Below are 18,553 nucleotides of genomic sequence, written 5' to 3'. Positions count from 1 at the left end.
TCTGACCTTCTTAATTATGCATTAAAACAGTATGCAGGAAAGACTGGAGGAACAAGTATAAGTGGAGACCGAGACTGGGAGAGAGAAGCCAGGCACTCGCGCACGCTCGGCTTAGTGAATAAATGTTTACTGACTGAGGGAGTAGGAAGGCACAATTTCTGGGTCTGTTCAATTTTTACCTTCCTTATTCCATTTGAATCTTAATGAAGAAGGATTCAAATAAATTGTTCCCAATAAGGCTGCTCAGCCCGTGCTCCGTGAGGGATTTACAACCCAACTGTGACCCCTGGAGGACACTCACAGCTGCTGCCTGGACTGCAGCAGACACTGGCCCAGGGCCCCATTTGCAGAGGGCTCTGGGCCGAGGATAGGAAGCGTCTCATTTACACAGCAGAAGTCCATCTTTGTATCTCGAAGCCTAGGCAGAGTTACTTACCCCTGGCCCACGCCCCGATGCAGAACTAAACTGTGGGGATCTGCTTTCCTGCCTGTTGCTTCCTGGGTATCTGGCCCTGGCTGTGCCTGGGAAAGCCCTTCTTTATGTTATGTTGTACATTTGGAGAGATGAGTTTTGCAGGCATCTAAAGAACTGGTTAGCAACTGATGCGCAGGCCCATCGCCTAGAATGAGAGAACAGGGAGTGTTTTGGGGGGAAGTCCATCAGATATGAACCACATTTACTCAAGTGAATAGAAGCAGGGAAACGCTCGTCCCCTCCACTCTGTACAGTGGAATTGCACCCCTATTCACAGATGGGTGGGGATCTGTGCTGTACTGGACTACCCAGTCCAATCAGTCCTCCTGTGGGCTGAGGTATGTGCGATTTGTGAAAAGCTTTGGGAATGTGGGTACACAAAGAAACTATAGAAATGCAAATCGCTTCCGCTATTCTCCCCGCCCCGCTGGTGGTGGTAGGGCTCACACCCATTGTGCAGAAACTGCCGCGCTTGGCTTTCCGGCAATTTGTTTTCATAAGGGAAGTGCCTGTGCTAAGAAGTGTTTTGATTTTTTTTTTTTTTATTTCAGTCAACTAAAAAGCTTTTTGCTGTTCCTGCCAACTTCTAAACCTTAGATTGTTTCCTTCACAAATAAATGGTTCTAAAACTGTTTCTTGAATCCAGATAGACTTTATTATGAGAACCATTAGATTTTAAAGGCCCTTGCCTGTACAAGGTAGGGTGAGTGTAACAGCTGGCTGTTTTTGTTCGGTAAGACTAACTGGTGTGGGGGACAGATTTTATAAAAATCTATGTATTGGTTCAACTGTCTTACCTTGACTCATACTTTTAGAACTAACAGTGTTCAGAGTTTCTCAGAGGCTTAGGTACAAAGGAGTTTATTCAGGGCATCTGCTCTTTACCTAAGAACTAGATCAAACTGTCTTAGAGCACTACATGTGGTAAAATCATTAGCAATGGCACGTGGTCCCGCCTAATGCCTGCAATATGCACATGTGATTATTACTGTATAACCCTTGAAAAATGAATGGTGTGATGGTTCAAAGGTGCAGACTGGACATCTAATGGAAGGGCAGAAAAGAGCTCTGGAGTGGACTGATTCCAGACAAGGATTCTTCAGACAGAAGGAAGGAAGGATAGCACACACCACATGCTTGGGAGAGAAGGCATGTGTCTGTCCTTCCAGAACCTGGAGGCAACACTGAAGTCAGGAAAAGATGGAGTTGGCTGGGGCATTTGACAGACTCTTGACAGACTTGGTCCTGTAACAAGTTATTCACAGACAGCAAAGGGGTGTTGTAGAAAGCCACTGGACAGGAGCTGAATTTCCAGGGGTGCTGAGAGTTTATGAAGAGTGGATATGCAAGGGGATATTTAACAAGCCGTTGGAACCTGGGCCTGGATCTAGGGTTAGATTTAATATTCACAGATATTTTCCCAGAGAGAAATATTTTTGCAGCAGCTGGAATAGATTCAGTTGTCAAGGAGTGAGCACAAAGCAGTATGAGCGTCTTCATTTCAGTGACAAGGGAGGAAACAACCTCAGGAAGTCTGAGTCCACTCAGCGGAGGCTGCCCTAAAGGCTCTACACTCCGGGATTAAGAAATAAATGAAGAACATTTCTGTTCTTAGGGGCTGAGGTAATCATTCAGTGACAAAGGTTGCCACACAAACACAAAGACCTGAGTTCGGATCCCCAGAACCCACCTTAAGCCTGATGCAGTCATACAGGTTGTTTGTGATTCCAGTGCTCTTCAGGGGAGGTCAGAAGCTAACAGGCCAGCTAGCCTGGCCTACGCGGCAAACGAGATACCCTGCCTCAAATTCCGTGTAGGTGGGAACTGATGTGTGTGTGTGTGTATGTGTGTGTGTGTGTGTGTGTGTATGGTTGTCCTATGACCTTCACATGTATAGACCAGGCTGGCCTTGTGCTCAGAGAGCCATCTGCCTCTACCTCCCAAGGATAAGGGATGGGCACCACCATGCCCAGCTCAGTTTTAAAGAAAGTGAACCATAAAAGCATCCGTTTGTGACTCTGCTTGTTTGTGGCCTTAACTAATCAGTGTTTCTCTTTGTTCAACGGTAGTAGCCACGCCATCGCTTAACACTCCCCAGTTTTTCTCCCTTTGAGGTTTTGCTACTATACCTGAGTACACTGGAAAAAAAGGAAAACCTTGATATTTATGGAATTTTTATTAAAACCTTTCCATGATTTCAATTTTGAAAAGCTAGCAAACACTGTTCATCCTAGAGCTTCATTGAAAAGACTTGGCACATTGCATGCTGTAGGTCCTTTGCTATTTAAACGTACAGTTGTTGCGATTTCAGCATTCCTTGATTCTCTTGCATAATTCTCGAGCATGCTGTGGGTATTTGGTCATGATCATGTAGATGCCATTGTATTCCACAGTGTAAGCTCACAACGAGAAGTGAGATGTTCTGCCGAGGGAGGGAAGTGAATGTATAGGAGGTGCTCGAAGCTTCCACAGGTGAATGCTGACCTCAGACACTGCACTGACCCCGGGAGGCGTGCAAGTCTATATAAAACTGTAGTGCTTCGAGGACGAGAGGCTCTATTAAAATCAGCCCAGAACAAAATGCTTACTCGCCTGGCAAACTGAGGTTCTGGAACTGTTACACTTTAGAAATGTAAAGGAAAATAGAAGGAGAGGAGGAGGAAGAAGAGGAGGAGGAGGAGGAAAAAGGAAAGAGGAGGAGAAGGAACAAAAGAAATAAAACAAAACTAAGACATGGCCAGCAAAGCCCAGAGGGTCAAGAACTCTGTCCCTGAGAAGCCAGCCCAGCACTCTTCCCTGCACACCCTACCCTGACTCACCACTCTAGGAAGTCTGTCTATTACATACAATGTAAGTGCAGCAGCATTCTGAGAAAAAAAATCCACAGAGCAAAGATCCCACTGAGCAAGGACCACAGACAAGTTCAGAGCTGATTCCTGGATGTCCCTTTTACTGGTCATCTCAGAACTGGGGCTGATGAAGTTGTCAGCCCAGAAATTCCAATGTGCATAGGAAAGAAGAAAAGAGCCTCAATAATGTCCTGCTCTTTGTCAAAGGACCAGAAAAGAAGCCACCTGGTAGTCCTGAAATCTAGTAGAGCAGTCTGCTGCCGTCCAGCAGCACAGGGGAGCTGAGCTGAGTGCGTAGGAGACTCTTCATGGTCTCACAGGTCTAAATACCCACGATTAGCGGTCTCTCACAGAACCTTGGCCAAGTATTTCACCCAAATAAGAAGTAAATAATTCTTGACCACAGTGTACCCAGTTGAGCATATTTTCCAAATTCAATTGAGACGCTTGTAGTACAATGTCAGGAACTAAATGGGCACTTCATATCACCATTGTTGTTTGTTTACAGAAAACACTCATTCAAAATGCTCTCCCTTTATTGATAACATGCATTAAGGTAATAGAATTCAGGGATGAAATTATTTCATTTGTAAACTAAATCTATTTTAAATTGTTCCACTTTCTCTATTGAATACAAGGCAGAAAGAAGTGAGATAAATTTGGTGTTGAATGCATTTCCACCATGAATTATTGTTTGTATATGAGAAAATTCTGAAAATGACAGTGTAAGTAGCTAATATAATATATTTCTCCCCGTGATTACATGACAGAGGGAAGCCAGGTCAGCTGGCATTTTATCGAGAGAACAAGACAGTGATTTCCCTATACACGTGCTTACAGTCATGTAAACTCCATCTCAGTTACTACAGGACCTGTGCAAGCATGTCTCCTGCCTCTTGCCTTGCTAGTGGAACAGACTGCTAGCCCCATCCTTCCTGAGGGCCACAGGAATCCAGGCCCACACTGTCTGAGCTGATTGGTACCACACAGTGGCTGAGTCTAGAATGATAGCCTGGAATCTGTACACAGCAGGTGCCGACTTCAGGAATCCTCTTACTTCTTGGCAATGGTACAATTTAGTAAGAAAATGTAGATCACTTTTCTCATTGCATAATTGAGGCCCACAGAAATATTCATTTCTTTTGAAAGGAATCCTCAACCTTTCTATTCCCCCGTTGGCATGTAAAATGTCTTTGAGAACTGTCACAGATAAGCAGTTATTTGAAAAAAAGATTTAAGAATTGAGATTCTCTTAGCTTGTAAGGAGAGCCAGAGTTTGCGACTTACCAGGCTCTTCTTTTGATTGTCCACCTGGAGCTCCAGTCCCAGGACCGTTGACCTGTGAGAGAGACAAACTCAGGAGCAGCCAGCCCTTCCAGCTCCACACAGAGGATGCCCTGTATTAGAGCTTGGAATGTACGCACTCATCGGGTATGAAGCCTGTGAAAGGGAGGGAGTCACAGCCAGGACTACTCAAAATATCCTAGTCTCAAATACCGGTTCCATTGTCTCTGTGGTCCTGTACTGCACTTAGACTCTCGTCTGGTGGTCTCAGTATCATTAGAGACAGTGTGTAGTAGCACAGCCCTCCTGCTTAAGAGGACAGAAGAGGCAAGAGCCTGTGTCCTGGCCTCCAGTACTATTAGGGAACAAAAGATTTTTGACCCAAATTCTCCCTCTCTGCCTTTCCCTTCTTTCTTTTACTTTTTTTTTTTTTTTTAAATGAGGAAATGCCAACAAGCCAATTAAGGTTGTCAGAGAACAAGAGCAGTGAAATCATGTCCATGGGAAAGCCCTCTGGAAGCTCATGATGACCTTCAAGTTTACATCTGTCCTTTGTTGTTGTGGTTGTGGTTAACAGTCTTCAGTTAGTTGGGTAACTGAATTTTCTCTCTATTTTATTTTCTTTAGATATAAGTTAGATGTCAAAATTAAGATAATTCAGCCTTGGAGGTGTACAGAAAGAATTCAGTAGGAACAGAGGATTTTTGCTCTGCTGTCTGGATGTGCTGGGTCCATCCATTTTTGCTTTATTAAGGACCACACTTACTGTTGATAAGAACACAGTCTCCATACACTGTTTAGCAGGAGAAACTCAATTAACAAAAATCAACCTTAGATAAATGACTGTTGCCGTGGCAACCTTCGTAAGGCCCTGAAGGATGTGCTGAGCGGTTTCCTTGGCCACATGCTAAATCAGGACACAGACTCATTCACATAGAAGAAATCCATGGCATTCTGAAGCACCAAGTGTGTCACCCGAGTATATGTGCACATTTTCATCCAGACACGCTCCTATGCTAATACTGCTCCTGCGAAGATGCTCCAACCTTTGCGGCTGTATCAGAAGTTCACTTCACTGAGGGATTCTTGTCATTGAAATCTTCCTATCATTGATTCCGGCTGGCTTGCCTTTTCAAGTGTCAGTCATCCGCGTGTTACTGTACAGCCTAATTATGGCCTAGAGCTCTACTCCTTAAATTAATAAAACATTCCAACATAAGAGGCTCAAATGAGGGTAGCAGGGACCTGTGAAGCTTGCGTGTGAGAACACCCTCAAACTCAGTGTTAGACAGACTCCATTTAAAAGCCCTGCCGAGGATGCTTCCTGCTCGTTTTCACGTCTTGAAGTATTTCAAGAGGACTTGCATGTTTGTTTGTGTCTATGCATAATTCATCAAAACACCGCTCTGAAGGAGGGAAAAATCAAAAACAAACTTCCTGAGGTATGACCATAGTCACTTAAAATGTGGGCACTGAGAACTCCGTCCACTACCAGAGGAGATATCCTGCTTCCACAATCGACAGTCCCATGGTTCTCACCTGAGCAGCATGGGTGTGTCCACAGTTCTCGCAGAAACCCAGAAACCCGAATATGTATTTTATGTGTCAAGACTGATGATGTCATACAACATATGCTTATTGCAGTCTATAACCCAGAAGTTAAAACTTCTAGAATGCAGCCCACTGCATGAAATCACTTGGTTAGAATTCTGCCAGACTTTCTAATACTCTTATAATGAAGTAGATATGAATCACCCCTGAGTCAGACTGTCTGGAAAGGGCAGACATTAAAAATCTTCAGTCTTTCCTGTTTTTTTCCCCCAATCTATAAAATGGAGATGGCATTAGTGCCTGCATTTTAGACTTGTTCTCAGAACTGGATAAAATTTTACCTCGGAAATGCAAATGTGGAGCTATTATTACTTTAATTTGATATGTAATTCACACAAAAAAAGAAAAAGCCTTGTTACTGATTTATCCTAGAATTATGTTATAAAATATTTGGGAAAGGATTCACTCATGCCGAATTGCATGCTCCTCCCCACATAGGCCAACCTCAGAACAGCACTCCATAGGATATCTGTGGAAACCTCCTCGATTCAAATCAAACAACAAACTTATCAGGAGAGAAGAGCTGGTCCCCCTAAGGAAGCTGGCATACTAGACTGTACCCATGTGACATTTTATACGGCGGCACAGTTTTACAAGTACTCACTGCTCAAAATCTGTTTAACAAGGGGGCACACAATAACTTAAAATTGCTCCTAGGAATTTATGAATCACTGGAACGTAAAATTGAGGCTAAGAGTGGCTGTTGGAACAGAAATTGCACATGAGTCCTGCTGAAACGATCCAATGGAGATGCCACTTTACATAATCTGTCCTTCTGTTGCTGACTTAAAGCTAAGTGTGCGGCTCTTGCTTTCTAGATTCCGGTGGTAATTTTGCTTGTGTTTATTCTGAGTGCTTGAACTGAGATGTTTGGAGCCTTGGACGTGTCAATATTTATGAACTGTGTTTGTTGTATAATTTCATGCAATATTCTTGAAGTAACCATCTGAATCCAAGGGACCAACATCGGCTTTCACAGCGGACTGTGTCTTTCATTAAATGGGCGACTGTGCCTCTCATTAAGTGGGCGTATACTTTGATGACAGACACCTCGCTTACAATGCTCACCTTCTACTCCATTCCTTCTGCTTTTTACTCTGAACACTGTTTTTGTTTATTGTTTATTTTCCCTTTCTTCCCTCCACACCCTCCCATATGCTCCCTTTCTTTCAAAGTCCTCATCCTTTTTTTCATTCACTATTGTTATATACATACATGTATATCTATATACATGTATAGTCCTAAATATAAATAACAAGCTCAGTTTGTATAACATTACTTCTATATATGTTTTCAAGGCCGACCATTTGGTATCGAACAACCAATTCTGGTGTCCTTCCCTGGGTAAGACTATTTCACCCACTCTCAACGTTCCTCAGTGACAGGTGTTTGTTTGTTTGTGGAGTTGAGATCGGCTTCCTCTTGCCCAGCCTGGCATAAATATTATTACTGTCCTTGTTAACTTCATGCTTAGGCAGTCTTGTTGGTGACACTTTATGGGGATAGCTTCTGATATTTCTAGAAGACACAGTCTCACAGTGAGCTCCCTGATGCTCTCTGGCTTTTTAAAAAAACCTTTGCATCCCTTTTCCCACAATATCCCCTTTCCCCCACAACATTCCCTAAGCCTTCAGAGTGTGAGTGTTTTGTAGATGCATTCATTGTGACTGGGTTCTACAAGCCTGCGTTTTGATTGGTGTGGTTTTCTGTAATGGATTCCATCCCCTGCAAAGGAAAATTTCCTTGCTGATACATAAGGACTACCTTCATCCATGGACATAAGGACAAAGCTTCGGAGTGCAGTTAGGGATTGTGCTTGGTTAGTAAAGTGTCAGTTGTCTGTCCTCTTCCAGGGTCCATGACTTCACTAGCCCTGGGCAGCTGGCTAGATTTCCAATACTAGACGTGTTTCCCTCTTGTTGAGTGGCTCTTACGGCCAACTGGAGAGCTGTTGGTTACTGTCTAGATCTGTGTGCCACTGCCACATTCCAAGGTTTGTCATGAAATGATGCTCACTGCTGCAGCTCAGGCACCATAGCGTGGTAGACTGTTGGTCGGCTCCACTCTACGAAACTTGTGTGCCCCGTCTGGTACCAGGAGAGCTGGTGCTCAGTTCCAGCTGAGGGCCTTCCCAGCGCTGTGTCTGAAGTGCATGAGGTCCTCAGCAACAGGGTCCTACCTTCCACCTCCAGAGAACAACCGCAATAGTCTATTATGGGAGTTTCTTAACCCTTACCAACAACTCAATAGAGGGCTTCCCAGGCCTGGTGCTGGGGTTGTTGTTAGACAGTCTTTGGCTCTTAGGGGGAGTATTGCCAGTACAGTTGGGGAAATTTCATCTATATATGTATATTTATACATAAAATTATGTGTATTATAGATTTCCTTCTTCCTTTTCTTTTCTTTTTCTTTCTTTTTTTTTAATTTTAGCTTGCAAAAAGTTTATTAAGCATATCATCAAAGTATGATCCTTAAGAATGATACATTTGACTTCATCACATTAAGGTTATGGACTTCTGCAAAAGGAAATATTAAGGAACTGGAAAGATTAATGACATACTAAGAAAAAATATTTGTAGATCATGTCTCTATAAAGGACTCATTTACTCATGTCTAGAATATAAACAGAACACACAATCCCATAAGGAAATGGTTTACAAATAATTGGGGGCAGTCACACACACTGGCAGGATATGATGAAAAGTGTTAACTTGTCTGGTTTGATTGGTTTCTCAAGGGTGGGTAGCTACATTTGACTTCTCAGGTTTACATATGAGACCCCTCACCCCCACATTTAGTAACAGGAATATAAGCCCTATTAAGGGACAAACCTCCTCAGCCTGGGACTTCAGGACAAGAGTTCAATATTACTAAACATTGTTAAATATTCTAAAGGACTGCTACATGCTACTGGAATTGTTAGTTCCAGTTGAGAGTTCATTAAGTCATAATTATAAACACGATTTAAAATGGTTTCTGTGAATGGTTGTCTAGAGTGATGCAGGGAGTGGATTAAGTTTTGAGTGGATGGGTATTATTGACATAGGCCATAGCAAGGATATATTTACAAAATGGAGTACTATTCAGCCATTAGAAACAATGAATTCATGAAATTCTTAGACAAATGGATAGAGCTGGAGAACATCATACTAAGTGAGGTAACTCAGTCTCAAAAGATGAATCATGGTATGCACTCACTGATAAGTGGATATTAGCCTAGAAACTTTGAATACCTAAGACATAATCCACATATGAAATGATGTCCAAAAAGAATGGAGGAGTGGCCCCTGGTTCTGGAAAGACTCAGTACAACAGTATAGGGGAATTCCAGAACAGGGAAGCAGGAAGGGGTAGATGGAGGAACAGGGGGAGGGAAGAGGGCTTATGGGACTTACGGGGAGTGGGGACCCAGAAAAGGGGAAATCATTTGAAATGTAAATAAAAAATATATCAATAAAAAAAAATAGAGACTACCCATACATTCTGTGACTCTAGAGAACCCTGACTAATAAATACACAGGGTCAACATCCACATTCAGTCCAGGGAAAGGCTTTACCAGTCCTCTGAATCTAACTGCCTTTCTTTCTTTTTTTTTAGGTAGATAGTGAATAATGTGATTCCTTATTAACTTTCCAGATATTTTTCTGTTATTTTACCCTCCTTCTTAATTGCTATCCACCCTCCACTTCTTTCTGTTTGTGCTAGTAGCTAACTGGGTAAAATACAACCTGAACCTAGTAAACTGGTGCCAGAATAAAGGGAACCAGTTGTAGAATGTGGAGAAGTCTAGAGTTTTCATGGAACGCATGCACCCATGCTGATCTTTTAAAGAGATTAGCATGGTGACATTGATTGTAGAGTTCTGAAAGATGTCCACAGTTTACTTCTGGGATGAAGCACGATCCCACCCAGCATGCCTTGCTACTGAAGCACAAGTCTACCCAGCATGCCTTGCCACTGAAGCACGAGCCCCTCCCAGCATGCTGTACCACTAAAGCAAGAGTCCCTCCCAGCATGCCTTGCCCCTGAAGCACAAGTCTACCCAGCATGCATTGCCACTGAAGCATAATCCCACCAAGCATGCCTTGCCCCTGAAGCACAAGTCTACCCAGCATGCATTGCCACTGAAGCATAATCCCACCAAGCATGCCTTGCCCCTGAAGCACAAGTCTACCCAGCATGCCTTGCCCCTGAAGCACAAGTCTACCCAGCATGCATTGCCACTGAAGCACAAGTCTACCCAGCATGCCTTGCCCCTGAAGCACAAGCCCCTCCCAGCATGCCATGTCATTGAAGCACATGACATGTCCCTGAAGCAGGAGCCCACCTAGCATGCTGTGCCACACACATTCCTTTCCCATCTTGTCATTGTACTTCCATATACAGATCTGTTCTTTCATACCAGATAAAAACTTTGCTTCAAAGGGTTATTTAATGTTTTTTAATTCAAAGTGATCACCGTCAAATGTATGCCCTTAAATCTCTTCTGTCCTGTCCCAGTACTACTTTTCTGGTCAAATTTCATGTGGCCATTTTTCAAGAGGGACAACGTCATAGACTAGAAATGGTCCTATACTTGATGAAACTATTGCATGCTTCTTAGTACTAGATGCCCACTGTGTAGCCTAGTGTCATATTGTAGGATCAATGATATGGCTTATGTAGTTGTGCACTCTAGTTAAACCTGTAGCCTTTCTTTACAAGATTTACAGTTAAGCCAGTTCTCTTCTTCAATATTTGTGCTTCTTCTTGTTTGAGGTTCCATTCACTCTTGTCTCTCACCGAGAACGAATTATGAGCCACAAATGAGGCATGAGCTCTGTTCTCTGCAGCTATCTACTATGGAGAAAAGACATGCATAGTTTGCAGTATGAAGATGAAGAGGACTTTTTCAGTATAGAGGCAGGCCATGCCATTCTCTGGCTGTGTGGATTTGGTGTTCAGTTTCCATGTCTGAGAAAATCAGGGTGACTGCTCAGAAGGAAGGACAATGGGCTGGAAACCAGAGACCTTACATGGAATTACAGAGGGACTCTCTCTTGAAAGGTGGTGTTTGTCTAGGACCACATTCTGGGAATCACTGAGAAAAAACACTCTGAAAGGAACAGCTAACCCAGAGTACCTAGATTCAGTATTTTGTCAGGTTACTAAAGAACTAAAAAGAAGGCAGGTGTGGCTGGAACTTGGTAAAAGCTAGGAAATTAATTAAGAGTTGTGAAGAGAGATGACAGAGAGGTAGTAAGTTTAGCTCTCATCTCTATTCTTGTATAATGCCAATATAATTTTCTTATGAGCTGATTGTCAGATGTAAGCCTGTTAGATAATGATGTCATTGGGCTCATCAGATACTGATATCATCAGGTTCATTAGATAGTGATGCCATAAAGCTTATTTGATAGTGATGTCATCTGACTAATTAGATAGTGATATCATCAGCTCATTTGATAAGAGATGTCATCTGGCCTATTAGATAGTGATATCATCAGGCTCATCTGATAGTGATAACATCTGGCTAATTAGATAGTGATGTCATCAAGTTCATTGGATAATGATGTCATCTGGCTAATTAAATAGTGATGTCATCTAGCTGATTAGATAATGATGTCATCAGGCTCATCTGATAGTGATGTCATCTGACTCATTTGATAGTGATGACTTCTGGCTAATTAGATGGTGATGTCATCAGGCTCATCTGATAGTGATGACATCTGGCTAATTAGATAGTGATGTCATCAGGTTCGTTAGTTAGTGATGTCATCTACCTAATTAGATAGTGATGTCATCAGGTTCATTAGATAGTGATGTCATCTGCCTAATTAGATAGTGATGTCATCTGCCTAATTAGATAGTGATGTCATCTGGCTGATTAGATAATGATGTCATTAGGCTCATCTGATAGTGATGTCATCTGACTCATCTGGTAGTTGTATCCAGGCTCATTAGATAGCAATGTCATCATCATCAGGCACAATGGGGAGCAGAGGAATGTTACTGGAGGAAATTTCCATAAGCTGTGTTTACTAGGTTTTAAGGTTTCAGATACGTTGGTTTGTCTTCATTTGGTTGTGTGGGCGCCTCCATGCTGCAAAATGTGTGTGGAGATCAAAAGATAACTTCTAAGAGTTGGTCCTCTCCTTCACTGTAGTTGCTGTGGACGGAAGTCAGAGGCTTAGGTCTGGTGCCGAAGACCTTTGCTCAGAGCCCTCAGATAGGTTGCAAGGTAACACATTTAGGGAGGGAAGATCCAGAGGTTTAATCTCTATCTTTCTTGCACTTTTGGTTTTGGTCCCTGTGGTTAGGCTGAGCATCATGCCACAATGGCCCAGCAAACAAAGGCTGCTCACAAAGCAAAGAAAGAAGGAAACATAAGAAGAGACCAGGGCAATATATACCCTTCAAAGCTCCACCCCAGTAGCCGGCTTTCTCCAGTCAAGTTCTACGTCCTAATACATCATTTAATGTGATACCCATTGCTACCAGTAAGTACGTGACATGGTGCACTGTCCAGTTAAAGCTTATTTGAGAATGCCCATGTGCTCTCACAGAGAAGATGAGGCTAGCATGGAGTCTGAAGGAAACTGTAGGAGAGACACACAGGGATTATTATCAGTGACTTTGAATTTGTTACGCTTGATCATTTGCAAGAGCTGATTATAACAGTCTTGACTTCTTGTATATGACAATGTTCTGTTATCAGCCCAAGATTAAATGAGAGAGAGAACATGCCTGTGTGTAACATAATATATGGAATATGTACAATCCAACTAGCTTCGGAGAAGCGTAAACATTTGTACCTGCTACTTATAAAGGAAAGCATTTAATTTGGGAACACAGTTCCAGGGGACGGTCAAATCCATCACCGTCATGGCATGAAGCAAGGCAGGGTGCTGCCGCAGTAGTTAGCTGAAGGCAGAAGACACGGCGCTGCAGCAGGAGTTAGCTGATATCCATTGTATCACTAGTCTCAGGGCTGCTGATCCCAGCTTTTAGATTTGATAACAGGAAAGAGAAGCCTAAAACTGAAGACTAATACTGGATTGTTCCCAGAGTCTCAGTGCTCACTAATTGCTCTGGCTTCTAGAAAACAGCTAAGCAGTTAAAACCGTGAAATGTTCCTGTTTTCTCTGGCTTATCTCTTGGTGATAATTTTGCTTCTCATACCCTTTATAGATCAAAACTACATAGACTTAGACTCTTTATGCCTAAATTCTAGTTTAATGTAGTATTTCTATATAGCATTTAAATATGTTCTATATAGAATATAAAATTTTTGTATATATTATAGGTAACAGAAATGCCATTTATTTAAAAAAAAATTGCCACAGTTTCCTGAATCAGAATCTCCTGAAATGGAGATGCGGAAAGATGCTAAATACAGTGTGTGTGTGTGTGTACATGTATGTATGCATGTGTGTGTTGGGGGTGCATTTATGTACATGTTCATGTGTGTGTGCATATGTATTTGAGTGTGTAGGCTAGAGATTGATGTCAGGTATATACCTCGGTTACTATGCAAGTCTTTGAGATTGGGTTTTTCCCTGGACCTGAACTCACCAACTGGTCTATGCTTACTGAGCAGCAAGCCTCAGTCATCTTTCTGGCCTTTCCCCCCAGCCCTAGGATTATAAATATTGGCTGCTAGCCCCTGATTTGTTCTGGGTTCTGGGCATCAAACTCAAATCCTCATGCTTGCACCTAGCTACCTTACTGACCGGGCAATCTTCCAGCCTTGTAGCCGCAGTCCTGTTAGCTTTGCAGGGCACAGACACCCACCACCATTCCCTTGGGAGCTATGTGCATTTTTAACAATCCTCTCTGCCTGGCTGTTCTCCATGTTCAAGGCTGAAAGACATGGAGATAGAACCCTTCTAAAATGGCCTTATGAAAATGTTTTAAATAATAGAAGTAAGGATTCACTGTTAAAAATGTGTTCTTAAAGGTTTGAAGTTATACTATATTGTAGGGAGCTGCTTGCCCGTTAACTGTCGTTAACTGTCGTTAACAGTTAACAAGTTCTTATTTGGGTGGAGCCTGTTGAGTCTTGCGCCTTCCGCGTGGATACAACCTATCAGCAATGCCCACGTGGCTAAGCCTGATTGGCTGGCTATTAGTATTTAAGGGGTGGGCTGATTCTTTCAGGGTGAGAAGGAGAAGAAGAAGAAGTACAGGAGGGAGAAGAAGTAGTACAGGGGAGAAGAAGAAGTACAAGGGTCCTGAGTAAACTGCTTGAAGAAGATCTTCATGTGTTGCATCATTCCTTGCCGGCGAGGGTGGATGCGACACTATATCTCAACTACGTTTCTTTATACTTAACTTTCTATACTTAACTTTCAAAAATTACAAGAGAAGGTACACTAATAGTTTTCTCTTGAGTAAAACTCTGTTCTCACTGCCTGTCCCCTCTCTCGTCCCATTATACACATGTGGAAATACCTCTTAGACACTGCGGGAAATACCACGGAATTGGAGAGTCCAGGCTTAAGGGCGAGGCTTTGAGCTGTACTACCTAAGTTCTAACAGTGACCTTGCCACTTGTAGGCCGTAAAGCCTAAGCTTTCTGAGCCCCCTGTGGCCTTTTCACATCTAAAATAATTATAATAAATATATTTTATTGTGTAGTTATATCTAGGACTACAAAGCATTTTTATGAAGACAGAAAATGAGTGTGTAAGGCTTAAGACAGCCCTTGTCCACAGTGAACAGTCTACTTGGCCTTTTGTTTAGCTACTAATATTTACTTATTACAACATAGTTAAGGAAAATATTATTAAAAGATCAAAACAAAACTAAATTTGTCCCTACCATTCCTAGATCCCAGATGGGTCACTTCCTTGTCTGTGAATAGGAATCCTGGCAGCCACGAGCCAGCTCAGGGGTCCTTCTCCCTCTCTGCCCCCTTGGCATTTCCCCTGTAGTCCTGGAGGAAACCCATCCTTCCACAATGCTGTTGTGAGCAGGGAAGGGTCTCCTAGAGTCTGGACCCTCCTCATCTCTGCAGCATCTTGATCCAGCTGAGGGAGGCACTTAGGATCAAGGTCTGATTCTCTTTCCTAGATATTTACTTACTCATATGATTTCACACTTCCATAGGATTTGGATCTTTCTGCAAATGTAACTATAATTTTAATAACATATTTATAGTCACATTTTACAGCCTTTAGTATATTAGAACATCAAGGAGTAGTCTGTCCTGTGCTGGTATTTATAACTATACATTACTTTATGTCATGGACTTTAAACTATTTATTTAGCTAATCACTCTAGCGTATCTGCCATGATACTTCTAAAATCAAAATCAAATTTGTTGCAACATGTTTTTCCCCTCAAAATAGATTCTTGGCTGTTTCTTTTTTCAGAAGTGGTTCTGCTTTGTTTAGATTTGCTTTGTTCTGTTCCAGTAGCTTTGAGACAGAGCTTCCCTATATAGCCCAGTCTGTCTCCAAATTCCCGATCCTCGAAAGCGCTGAGATGGTAGCCGTGTACCGCCATACTTACTACACCGTTTCTTGTAGTAGTCAGGCCTGGTGTGATCAGCACCGAATCCCAGATACTCCTGAGGCTTGGAGAGGAGGATTTGTAAGTTCCAGGTCTGTCTGAGCAATTAGAAAGTTCCCTCTCAGAACAAAAGGAAAAGGGATTTGGTGGCCCAAGGATACAGTGCTTGCCTATTCTCCTGGGTCTTTCCCTCTCAGCCCCCTCCCTCAAATGGAATTTCTCAAGAAAAAGGATTCCTACAGAGTTAAAGAACTGTCTACATTCTCATTCATTATTCAACAAGTTTACTGACCTTTGCAGTGTTGCTTTAGAGCAACGGTTGTCAAACTTCCTGACACTATGACCCTTTCAAACAATCTCTCATATTGTGGTGACGCCCAACCCTACAATTATTTCTTTGCTCCCACACAATCATACTTTTGGTACTGTTAATAATTGTAATGTGAATATCTGATATGCAGGATGTCTGATTGTGACCTCTGTGGGGGTATTAACCCACAGGTTGAGAATCGCTGATGATGTACTTGCGGCCCAAAGCTGCCCAGGTATTGTAGGGCATGCAGGGGTGTGTTAGTCAGGGTTTCTATCCCTACACAAACATCAAGACCAAGAAGCAAGTTGGGGAAGAAAGGGTTTATTTAGCTTATACCTTCCACATTGCTGTTCATCTCCAAAGGAAGTCAGAACTGGAACTCAAACAAGTTAGGAAGCAGGAGCTGATGCAGCAGCCATGGAGAGATGTTTCTTACTGGCTTGCTTCCCCTGGCTTGCTCAGATTTCTTCCTTATAGAACCAAAGAATACCAACCCAGAGATGGCACCACCTACAAAGGGCCTCCCCCCCTTATCACTAATTGAGAAAATGCCCCACAGCTGGATCTCATGGAGGCATTTCCTCAAGGGAGGCTCCTTTCTCTGTGATGACTCCAGCTTGTGTCAAGTTGACACAAAACCAGCCCGTATAGGTGGTAAAGTCATATGTTGTCTTTGCCGTGAAGGAAGTACAAACCCAAAAGGATACCTGTGAGCTATGAAAAGTACTATTGAAGAAGTCCTAATGCCGCATGACAAGAGGTAAGTTACAGGTCATGACAGCCACTTTGTCAGTGCATGAAACGCCCCCGGGGAAGAGCTGTGAAGAAGACAACGCAAAAAGCAAGCAAGCAGTGAGAGTCAGGAGCTGCTGAGGGAGTTGGACAGACTCAGGGAAGACAATGCAGGGCACAGGAGCCTGGGAGCACAGCGTCTCTCTGGTGACCTGGCAGGGTGAGGGTTAGGCACTAAGTCTGAAATGGAAGTCAAACCACACCCTCAGAACACTGTGTATCTCAGTGGGGGAGACCGCAAACCATGTTTATGAACACTTTACTTCCAAACAGCTTGATTTTTTAAAATAAATTATTAAAATAAAAAAGTACCCACTCAAAAAGAAGACATGTGTAGACTTGATCTCACATAAAAGGGCAATAACGAGGCACTGGTGATGTGTGCTGATAATTCTTATCAGCTTCATTGATTCATAATTCACACCGCACACAACTGACCCACTTAGTGTGCAATTCTGTGGCTTTTAGTGTCTGCGCAATTGCAAGTTTATCATCAGGATCTATTTAGAGCATTTCTGTCCATTCCAAACAGAAACCCCAACTCAAAAGCAATATTTTCCTCCTCCTCCTGCCCCTGGCAACCAGTAATCTCATTTCTGTGCCTGTGTATTTGTTTGCCCTTTCTGTGTGGATATTTGGTATGAGTGCAATAATTCATTCTGCATTGCTTCTGATAGCCTGCTTTGACTTAGCATGTTTTATTTGCTTATTTATGTTGTAGAAGCAGCATGAGTCAGTTTCATTTTAATTGCCAAATAACCTCTCTCATATATGTGTGTGTGTGTGTATGTGTGTGTGTGTCTATACTATTTAATTGCCAAATAATATCTCATCACATGCATGTCTATAATATTTTCTTTACCCATTCATGAATTGATAGACATTTGGATTTCTACTCCAATACAATGAATAGGTGGTGTACACATGTTCATTTGGGGGATCCATATATAGGCACAGAATTGCTGGGTCATATGGTGCCATCTGGTACTATGTTTAACTGTTGGAGAACTGCTATGTTGTTTCCCAAATGTTTGTCAACATTTACATCTTTGTGTTTAATATCAATAATCAAGAAGATAGAATACTGGTTAGTCCAGGAAAGTGACAATGTGTCAAAAATCTGATTGTCCCATTCACAAGTTAGGTCTCAGAACACCTGATTCATGAGCACCAATCTGGTGTCTGAATTGTAGAGGCTTTCATAAGCTTCACAGGATACAAAAAGCCACAGACATTAAAAGACGTATTTCTGGTAGAAATGTTGTTACATTAGGCATGTGGAGGCTCCCTGGGATGCTCTATTTGAGAGCGCTTTTATTCCAAAGGGCACCATCTGGACCCATGTATGAACAACGTGCCGTTTTAAGTGCAGGCTTTTGCTCATTAAAGTGGGTCAAACGTATTTTGAATTGGAAATGACATTTAAGTTACTCTCAAACAAATATTGCCTTAGCCCTGTTATTGTTTCTCCATTTTCCTTGGTGCTTGTCCTCCTCAGCAAGTACAGCTCAATTGTTCTGAGACTCTTTGCACGGGATAGACCCCAAGAGAAAGCACGTGGCAACAGAGGGAGTAAAGGAAACTATCCTATGCCAATCAATACATTGTATCAAGAGGGCTGGCAAATGGATACATACGTGTGTAACTTTTCTACAGGGACTGACTTCCTTTCTGTAGAGTTTTATAAAGAGCCCAAGCCTTTCATGGGTATAGATATGTTGTGTCACAAGGAT

The 18,553-nt window shown here is 42.4% G+C and overlaps 1 protein-coding gene across 1 annotated transcript in view; it reads left to right on the top strand.

Annotated features, from left to right (window-relative positions):
• The window catches only part of Prkn (parkin RBR E3 ubiquitin protein ligase), a 1,193,927-nt gene that overhangs the window by 201,533 nt on the left and 973,841 nt on the right, over positions 1-18,553 (top strand). The gene's annotated exons all lie outside the window — the stretch shown is intronic.

This window comes from Apodemus sylvaticus, chromosome 23 (assembly GCF_947179515.1).
Source record: "Apodemus sylvaticus chromosome 23, mApoSyl1.1, whole genome shotgun sequence".
In the NCBI taxonomy this organism is placed as follows: Eukaryota; Metazoa; Chordata; class Mammalia; order Rodentia; family Muridae; genus Apodemus; species Apodemus sylvaticus.
The sequence above is the reverse complement of the archived record's forward strand: the minus strand, read 5'-3'. Positions and strand labels throughout refer to the sequence as shown.